The sequence below is a fragment of the Mesoplodon mirus genome (genome assembly GCF_964341445.2).
Source record: "Mesoplodon mirus genome assembly, contig: SUPER_3_unloc_19, whole genome shotgun sequence".
In the NCBI taxonomy this organism is placed as follows: domain Eukaryota; kingdom Metazoa; phylum Chordata; class Mammalia; order Artiodactyla; family Ziphiidae; genus Mesoplodon; species Mesoplodon mirus.
In genome coordinates, this window is record NW_028295568.1 from 130,230 (window position 1) to 140,583 (window position 10,354).

Genomic DNA, 10,354 nt, shown 5'->3' on the forward strand with positions numbered 1-10,354 from the left:
CCTGGCCACTCTCTGCTGTCTCTGTTATGGCCTCCACTCGGGTCCCTTCCACTGGCTCCGCCAGGATGCTCCCATGTTTATTTCGTGATGAGGCCACTGTCTTTTTTGTAAGTCTGGCTCTCACATTCCTGAAGAAAGAGCTGATCCTGCTGAGTATGTTGGTGGTGGGACCTGAACGCACTGGAGATAAGCTCCTGCCCGATTTGTGCGAGGTCTTGGACTAACTGGTGATAGGAGCACGGCTGATGCCTTTGGGAGCAGCGCCCTGCTCGCTGCCCCCCGGGCTGCCGTGGCCTTTGGCCTTTTGGTCCTCTCTAGTGGCTCTGCGGCCACCTGAGCACGGGCCAGCTGCTTTGGGGATTGTCTTGCTCCCCGCTGCCTTGTGGTGGCTTTCCACGGAACTGCAGAGCTTGGGGCTCGTCAGAGCTCTGTCCTCTCCCCAGTGCTCCCTCCTCTCCCTTCTTCCCTTGTGGGCCTGGGACACTCTCTGTGAGCTGCCATCCTGTTCGCTCACTTTGCCTTCCTGTGGCAAGCTTGAGACGAGGGTCCCCTCATCGTCCTTGTCGGCTCTTGCTTTGACAGTCTTGCTGGTAGGTTCTGCTCCGACCACAGTCATGCCGGCCCCTGGGGAGAGGCTGGTGGACGTGCTGGAAGCATACTCTGAATTGTTCTCAGCACCTGCCAAGGCCGTTTTCCCGCTCCTCAGGGATGTTGTGGCAGTGTCCCCAGTGGCTCTGTTGGTTTTGCTTCCTCCGGGCCCGTCGCTGGCTGTGGCTGCTATGGCCGTGCTCCGCTCTTCAGCGGCAGGAGACTTGATCACTGCCGTGCTCAAAGCACCCGATGCGGTGCCTCCTGCCACACCTGCAGTCTCCACCTTAGTCGTTGACTGCGATGCTGACGCTTTGTCGAGCCCTGTAGTAGGTTTTGCTTTCGCAGTGTCCACATCGGGCATGGTATCGGGCTTGTGGGAGTCCAGTTGGATTCCGTGCCCCCCAGCAAAAGCTGCAGGTGTGGCCCCGGCCACCTCAGGGCACGTGTGCAGGCTGCTGACGTTCACCTGGTCCTGATGCCCCTTTCCTTGGAAATCCTCCATGGCCGGGCTCCTCCCGTACTGCTCCTCCTCGAACACAGGCATGCAGGGCATGTCCCAGACGGGAACGGCATAGGTGTTGCTTTCACTGTCCACTGGTGGTCACAGGAGATAAATCAGCTGTTCCCACTCGGCGAAGAGGTCTTCCCGCGCGTCCAGATGGGGACACAGCTGCAGGTAGAAGCAGCGGCCAGTGGCAAGCTTCACGCGCAGCTGTTGTTTCTCACGATTGTGAGTGGAGATCCTCACGAACTCCAAGGGAAGGAGCCTGGTGAGCTCTAAGGTCTTTGCAGCCTTGTGGCTCTTGCCCTTGGTGGCCTGGCTGCGCTCGGCGTGCTTTTCATAGCCGGTGGCCCGTTGGGCCAGCAGCATGATGTCTGGGAGCGGGAGGACGGGGCTGGTGGATGTGATGCCCATGGTCACCAGGCCGCCCCAGTTGTGCACGTCAATCGCTTCTCCCCTCTTCGTGACCTGGTTGAAGTCGCTCTCGAATATCGGCGCGTACTTGAAATGGTCATATTCGCCCTTGTGCAGTTGCTGCTGCAGCTTCCCCGTGGTGGTGTTGAACAGGTCCACCCAGGTGCTGCTCCGGGCCGTGTGATACGGGAGCAGAGAGTCCCCACTCATGGCTGTCTTTGATCATGACAGGCAGCGTGGTTAAGGCGGCTCCCTGGCTCTTCCCTCCCTCGGCCTCACTGGCAGAAGAGCGAGCTGCGATGCTCCTGCGTCACAAACGCTGCTCTGTGGCAGGTCTTCCAAGCCCGCCCCACAGGCCCCCACATTTGCCTCCGGGTCTCCCAGAAGCAGGGGTGTGTGTAGGGGCACAGATGATCACAGTTGGGACACTGTAGGGCGCCTGGAGCCCAGGCTGAATCTCTTCAAGTGTGTCGAGAGGTACGGTAGGCTCCCCCTCCGCCTCACCTCACTTCTGCTTCTGGGTTTTTATCTCCCCAAGAGGCTGTGGTGAACTTCCGTCCTAGTGAGAGAAGTAACCACTTTGTCAGCCTAACCCCCTGGCACAGCCTATTTATCCTCTGATGCCCTTTGTGACCTATCAGTGTCACAAAGCCCTTTGTGACCTATCACTGTCACAGAGCCCTTTGCCTCATCCCCCAGCTGCCCCCTCAGGGCAGGGCCCCCATCCTCTCCCAAACATCCCATTGCCCCCGCGGAGGACAGTCCCATCCTGCCAGGGACTCAGGTGCGTTACCAAAATAAAAATGTCTTCAAGTGGGAAAGTTTTGTGTGGGTCCTTTTTCTTTTCCTCCCCCAAATTCAGCTACTGGATGAAATCTATAGCAATGTAAGACGATGGGTTCAATTTGAACCATTTAAGCTCATGGTTTAATTGTATCGAATAGGGCAGAGTTGGCAGTGGCGGTCCTTACTCTGTCCTTTCATAAAATCTCAGTAAACGTGGACGATGGTGAGTGCCAGTTCCCCTCTGAAGCCTTCCCTAACCCAGAACTCCTTCCCATGCCCCAGACCCCCTCCTCTGAATAGATCCAGTCCCCAAACACACGTCTCTCATTGTATTTGTCACTCAGAGTTGTGATCATGACTCGTGCTGTCCTGTCTCCTCCACCATCTGTGTACCTCTGTGTGGGACCGGGGTGGCACACTGTCTGAAAGTTGTTGCACCGAGGTAGCTCCCTCTCTGCACCATCACCTGCCACCTTGAGCAAGTCCTTCAAATGCTCTGAACTTCCGCTTGCTTATCCGCAAAGTGGAAAGACGTGAGAATCGGAAGGGGGCACACACATTCAAGAACTTTATAAACAGCTAAGGGCTATGCACGTGTTGTTTTTCCCGTAAATTTATTTTATTATTTATTTTTGGCTTCTCTTGTTGGGGAGCACGGGCTCTAGGCGTGCGGGCTTCGGTAGTTGTGGCTCGCGGGCTCTAGAGCACAGGCTCAGTAGTTGTGGCGCACGGGCTTAGTTGCTCCGTGGCATGTGGGATCTTCCTGGACCAGGGCTCGAACCCGGGTCCCCTGCGTCGGCAGGCGGATTCTTAACCACTGCGCCACCAGGGAAGTCCCTGTGCACGTGTTTTTAATGCATTTTCTTCCTTCAGACTAGTGTTTCCCTGCACTTGCCTGTGTGGAAATCATCAGATCAAAGGAGTGTGATGTGATCTTTTTGTAATTTCTCCTCCTTGGGTCCAAGGAAAAGCTGGTGGAGAGTAAAGCATTAATTGCGGCTCCCTGCAGCTCCTAGTCTTCTGGGAAACTCTGGGTTAATTCTGGGGTCAGGAACCTTGTTTGGCCAGGGGAAACAGTGCATATGTGTAGGTCTTGGGCTGGCTCCCTTTCTCATCAGTGCTCCCCACCAAGTGCCCACCATTCCGTCCACCAACAGAAGAGACCTCTCCCCAGCCTCCCGTGATGAGGTCTGTGGAAGTCACAAACTGGAGGTCCAATCAACAAGGATGCTCTGACCTAACAAATACTCTCCCTCATGTGAGGTTTAAGGATTTGGTTTTGGAGCCCCAGAAGAAAAAAGTTCCTGCAGATTTGGTGTGGAGAAACCCTTGTGAGCAGGGCATTCAAAAGTTGAATTAGTGGCTGGAGGAGGACTGGATGCTGGACGTTCCAGGAGTGAACGCTGGAATTCCAGGTGGGAGCCTGTTTCTGGCCGCAGCCCGGGTCATGCCAGAGGCTAGAGGTAGAAGCCTGGGAGCCAGACACAGCTCAAGGGTGGACTGGATGCTCTCGAGATAAGGCCAGCTAAGAGCTGTGAGCTCACTGAAGTTCGAAAACCGGCTCCCGGCCCCCACCCCTCCCTCCCCTCAATCTAGTAAAATTGATGCTCATCTCTGTAGTGTTGGAACATGATGGTAAGGATGGTGGTGCCACGGGTTCTTGTGCTGGTCCTAGCTCAGGCTTGTTTGCTTGCTTCCTTCGCATACAACAGACAGGGCTTTGCATAGAGAAGTGGGCTGGTGGATCACTGTTCTGCAAAGATCCCATTGTGCGACTGCAGCAGGTTACCTTCTCTGAGCCTCAGTGTTCTCATCTGTAAAATGGGCATATCGTTCCTTCTTTTCCTAATAACCAAACAAGTGTTCTTGTACCTTACCTTAAATAAATGTCCTTTAAAGATGCCAAGCCTTTCTGACATCATTTTTGTGCATAAATACAAGTGATTAAAAGAGAAAGGCATTGGCCAATAACTTCATCACAACTGCCACGGTGATTGTAGGACCATCCTGATTTCAGAGTTAGTAAAATGTGAAAACTACAACACCTGTGTACCTACCATCTTGCTTCAGAGACAGAACAATTCCCAGCAGCACTAACAGCCTTGTGTCAACCTCCTTGACTTAGCCTTTCCACCCTAGAGAAAACTGTCCTCCATTTTGTGTTTACTCTTCCCTCAGGTTTAGCTACCGTCTTTTTAAACATGGACCCTATGCAATCCGTTGTTTGAGCTTGTTTCAGAATGGTTCCATGAGTGGAACTGTATCCCATTCTTTTGATGTTTTAAAAACCATGAGAAGTTGATCTATGCTAATGTGTGTAGCTCATTTATTTTTCACTATTGAATATGCCAATCTCATCCTATCCTGCTGTATGAATTCTGCTGATGGAAATTTGGGCTGTTGCCCGTGTTGTGCTGTTAAGTTATTCTTGCTCTAAACATTCTCAGAGTTGTTTCTTAGACCATGTGTGTTAATCCAGGGTATATACCTGGGCAGGGAACGGCTAAGTCTAGATGAGAGTGCTTGCTGTTCTGATTGCTAGCTAATACTGCCGCCCTTATTTCTGTCCACTGAATAGCCCGAGGGGACATGAGTCCTGTTCTGGCTCTGTTTACAGACCTTCAGGGGGAATAAGCGTTTATAAAAAGAATAGGGGGGGTGGATTCCCTGCTGGCGCAGTGGTTGAGAGTCCACCTGAGGATGCAGGGAACATGAGTTCTTGCCCCGGTCCTGGAAGATCCCACAGGCCGCGGAGCGGCTGGGCCCGTGAGCCACGGCCGCTGGGCCTGCGCGTCCGGAGCCTGTGCTCCGTGACGGGAGAGGCCACAACAGTGAGTGGCCCGCGTACCGCAAAAAAAAAAATAATAATAATAATAAGAATAGCGGGATAGTGAAGGAGAGCTTCCCAGACCATAGTCTGACTTTGAGCCATGGCCCTGGGGGGCAAAGCCAGAAAGGATTGGAAGCCAGATGGAGCAGTGCTGTTGGCGCTGAGCATGCGTGTGAGGTGGGGCTGCCCTTGCCTGGACACTGGGTCTCAGACTGTGGCACAGCTGACATCACAGAATCCACTGTGAGGCTACGGCTGGGCTTCGGGACCTAGAAATTCAGACAAAACACTGCATGCGTTCTCAGACTGTTTAAATTGCAGTAAGGAAGCTGAAATGGGCTCTCCAGGGGTATTTCCCAGAGCCCTGGTCCCCTTTGCAGCTCCCAGCTCTAGGTCCTATTGATGGGCTTCAACGGTCACTGGCTCCATGGTCTCAGATGTCACACCGGTGATTTCCAGGCCCTGGCCACTCTCTGCTGTCTCTGTTATGGCCTCCACTCGGGTCCCTTCCACTGGCTCCGCCAGGATGCTCCCATGTTTATTTCGTGATGAGGCCACTGTCTTTTTTGTAAGTCTGGCTCTCACATTCCTGAAGAAAGAGCTGATCCTGCTGAGTATGTTGGTGGTGGGAACTAAACGCACTGGAGATAAGCTCCTGCCCGATTTGTGCGAGGTCTTGGACTCACTGGTGATAGGAGCACGGCTGATGCCTTTGGGAGCAGCGCCCTGCTCGCTGCCCCCCGGGCTGCCGTGGCCTTTGGCCTTTTGGTCCTCTCTAGTGGCTCTGCGGCCGCCTGAGCACGGGCCAGCTGCTTTGGGGATTGTCTTGCTCCCCGCTGCCTTGTGGTGGCTTTCCACGGAACTGCAGAGCTTGGGGCTCGTCAGAGCTCTGTCCTCTCCCCAGTGCTCCCTCCTCTCCCTTCTTCCTTTGTGGGCCTGGGACACTCTCTGTGAGCTGCCATCCTGTTCGCTCACTTTGCCTTCCTGTGGCAAGCTTGAGACGAGGGTCCCCTCATCGTCCTTGTCGGCTCTTGCTTTGACAGTCTTGCTGGTAGGTTCTGCTCCGACCACAGTCATGCCGGCCCCTGGGCAGAGGCTGGTGGACGTGCTGGAAGCATACTCTGAATTGTTCTCAGCACCTGCCAAGGCCGTTTTCCCGCTCCTCAGGGATGTTGTGGCAGTGTCCCCAGTGGCTCTGTTGGTTTTGCTTCCTCCGGGCCCGTCGCTGGCTGTGGCTGCTATGGCCGTGCTCCGCTCTTCAGCGGCAGGAGACTTGATCACTGCCGTGCTCAAAGCACCCACTGTGGTGCCTCCTGCCACCCCTGCAGTCTCCACCTTAGTCGTTGACTGCGATGCTGATGCTTTGTCGAGCCCTGTAGTAGGTTTTGCTTTCGCAGTGGCCACATCGGGCATGGTATCGGGCTTGTGGGAGTCCAGTTGGATTCCGTGCCCCCCAGCAAAAGCTGCAGGCGTGGCCCCGGCCACCTCAGGGCACGTGTGCAGGCTGCTGACGTTCACCTGGTCCTGATGCCCCTTTCCTTGGAAATCCTCCACGGCCGGGCTCCTCCCGTCCTGCTCCTCCTCGAACACAGGCATGCAGGGCATGTCCCAGACGGGAACGGCATAGGTGTTGCTTTCACTGTCCACTGGTGGTCGCAGGAGGTAAATCAGCTGTTCCCACTCGGCGAAGAGGTCTTCCCGAGCGTCCAGAGGGGGACACAGCTGCAGGTAGAAGCAGCGGCCAGTGGCAAGCTTCACGCGCAGCTGTTGTTTCTCACGATTGTGAGTGGAGATCCTCACGAACTCCAAGGGAAGGAGCCTGGTGAGCTCTAAGGTCTTTGCAGCCTTGTGGATCTTGCCCTTGGTGGCCTGGCTGCGCTCGGCGTGCTTTTCACAGCCGGTGGCCCTTTGGGCCAGCAGCATGATGTCCGGGAGCCGGAGGACGGGGCTGGTGGATGTGATGCCCATGGTCACCAGGCCGCCCCAGTTGTGCACGTCAATCGCTTCTCCCCTCTTCGTGGCCTGGATGAAGTCGCTCTCGAATATCGGCGCATACTTGAAATGGTCGTATTCGCCCTTGTGCAGTTGCTGCTGCAGCTTCCCCGTGGTGGTGTTGAACAGGTCCACCCAGGTGCTGCTCCGGGCCGTGTGATACGGGAGCAGAGAGTCCCCACTCATGGCTGTCTTTGATCACGACAGGCAGCGCGGTTAAGGCGGCTCCCTGGCTCTTCCCTCCCTCGGCCTCACTGGCAGAAGAGCGAGCTGCGATGCTCCTGCGTCACACACGCGGCCCTGTGGCAGGTCTTCCAAGCCCGCCCCACAGGCCCCCACGTTTGCCTCCGTGTCTCCCAGAGGCAGTGGTGTGGGTAGGGGCACAGATGATCACAGTTGGGACGCTGTAGGGCGCCTGGAGCCCAGGCTGAATCTCTTCAAGTGTGTCGAGAGGTACGGTAGGCTCCCCCTCCGCCTCACCTCACTTCTGCTTCTGGGTTTTTATCTCCCCAAGAGGCTGTGGTGAACTTCCGTCCTAGTGAGAGAAGTAACCACTTTGTCAGCCTAACCCCCTGGCACAGCCTATTTATCCTCTGATGCCCTTTGTGACCTATCAGTGTCACAAAGCCCTTTGTGACCTATCACTGTCACAGAGCCCTTTGCCTCATCCCCCAGCTGCCCCCTCAGGGCAGGGCCCCCATCCTCTCCCAAACACCCCATTGCCCCCGCGGAGGACAGGCCCATCCTGCCAGGGACTCAGGTGCGTTACCAAAATAAAAATGTCTTCAAGTGGGAAAGTTTTGTGTGTGTCCTTTTTCTTTTCCTCCCCCAAATTCAGCTACTGGATGAAATCTATAGCAATGTAAGACGATGGGATCAATTTGAACCATTTAAGCTCATGGTTTAATTGTATCGAATAGGGCAGAGTTGGCAGTGGCGGTCCTTACTCTGTCCTTTCATAAAATCTCAGTAAACGTGGACGATGGTGAGTGCCAGTTCCCCTGTGAAGCCTTCCCTAACCCAGAACTCCTTCCCATGCCCCAGACCCCCTCCTCTGAATAGATCCAGTCCCCAAACACACGTCTCTCATTGTATTTGTCACTCAGAGTTGTGATCATGACTCGTGCTGTCCTGTCTCCTCCACCATCTGTGTACCTCTGTGCGGGACCGGGGTGGCACACTGTCTGAAAGTTGTTGCACCGAGGTAGCTCCCTCTCTGCACCATCACCTGCCACCTTGAGCAAGTCCTTCAAATGCTCTGAGCTTCCGCTTGCTTATCCGCAAAGTGGAAAGACGTGAGAATCGGAAGGGGGCACACACATTCAAGAACTTTATAAACAGCTAAGGGCTATGCACATGTTGTTTTTCCCGTAAATTTATTTTATTATTTATTTTTGGCTTCTCTTGTTGGGGAGCACGGGCTCTAGGCGTGCGGGCTTCGGTAGTTGTGGCTCGCGGGCTCTAGAGCACAGGCTCAGTAGTTGTGGCACACGGGCTTAGTTTCTCCGTGGCATGTGGGATCTTCCTGGACCAGGGCTCGAACCCGGTTCCCCTGCGTCGGCAGGCGGATTCTTAACCACTGCGCCACCAGGGAAGTCCCTGTGCACGTGTTTTTAATGCATTTTCTTCCTTCAGACTAGTGTTTCCCTGCACTTGCCTGTGTGGAAATCATCAGATCAAAGGAGTGTGATGTGATCTTTCTGTAAATTCTCCTCCTTGGGTCCAAGGAAAAGCTGGTGGAGAGTAAAGCATTAATTGCGGCTCCCTGCAGCTCCTAGTCTTCTGGGAAACTCTGGGTTAATTCTGGGGTCAGGAACCTTGTTTGGCCAGGGGAAACAGTGCATATGTGTAGGTCTTGGGCTGGCTCCCTTTCTCATCAGTGCTCCCCACCAAGTGCCCACCATTCCGTCCACCAACAGAAGAGACCTCTCCCCAGCCTCCCGTGATGAGGTCTGTGGAAGTCACAAACTGGAGGTCCAATCAACAAGGATGCTCTGACTGAACAAATACTCTCCCTCATGTGAGGTTTAAGGATTTGGTTTTGGAGCCCCAGAAGAAAAAAGTTCCTGCAGATTTGGTGTGGAGAAACCCTTGTGAGCAGGGCATTCAAAAGTTGAATTAGTGGCTGGAGGAGGACTGGATGCTGGACGTTCCAGGAGTGAACGCTGGAATTCCAGGTGGGAGCCTGTTTCTGGCCGCAGCCCGGGTCATGCCAGAGGCTAGAGGTAGAAGCCTGGGAGCCAGACACAGCTCAAGGGTGGACTGGATGCTCTCGAGATAAGGCCAGCTAAGAGCTGTGAGCTCACTGAAGTTCGAAAACCGGCTCCCGGCCCCCACCCCTCCCTCCCCTCAATCTAGTAAAATTGATGCTCATCTCTGTAGTTTTGGAACATGATGGTAAGGATGGTGGTGCCGCGGGTTCTTGTGCTGGTCCTAGCTCAGGCTTGTTTGCTTGCTTCCTTCGCATACTACAGACAGGGCTTTGCATAGAGAAGTGGGCTGGTGGATCACTGTTCTGCAAAGATCCCATTGTGCGACTGCAGCAGGTTACCTTCTCTGAGCCTCAGTGTTCTCATCTGTAAAATGGGCATATCGTTCCTTCTTTTCCTAATAACCAAACAAGTGTTCTTGTACTTTACCTTAAATAAATGTCCTTTAAAGATGCCAAGCCTTTCTGACATCATTTTTGTGCATAAATACAAGTGATTAAAAGAGAAAGGCATTGGCCAATAACTTCATCACAACTGCCACGGTGATTGTAGGACCATCCTGATTTCAGAGTTAGTAAAATGTGAAAACTACAACACCTGTGTACCTACCATCTTGCTTCAGAGACAGAACAATTCCCAGCAGCACTAACAGCCTTGTGTCAACCTCCTTGACTTAGGCTTTCCACCCTAGAGTAAACTGTCCTCCATTTTGTGTTTACTCTTCCCTCAGGTTTAGCTACCGTTTTTTTAAACATGGACCCTATGCAATCCGTTGTTTGAGCTTGTTTCAGAATGGTTCCATGAGTGGAACTGTATCCCATTCTTTCGATGTTTTTAAAAACCATGAGAAGTTGATCTATGCTAATGTGTGTAGCTCATTTATTTTTCACTATTGAATATGCCAATCTCATCCTATCCTGCTGTATGAATTCTGCTGATGGAAATTTGGGCTGTTGCCCGTGTTGTGCTGTTAAGTTATTTTTGCTCTAAACATTCTCAGAGTTGTTTCTTAGACCATGTGTGTTTCTC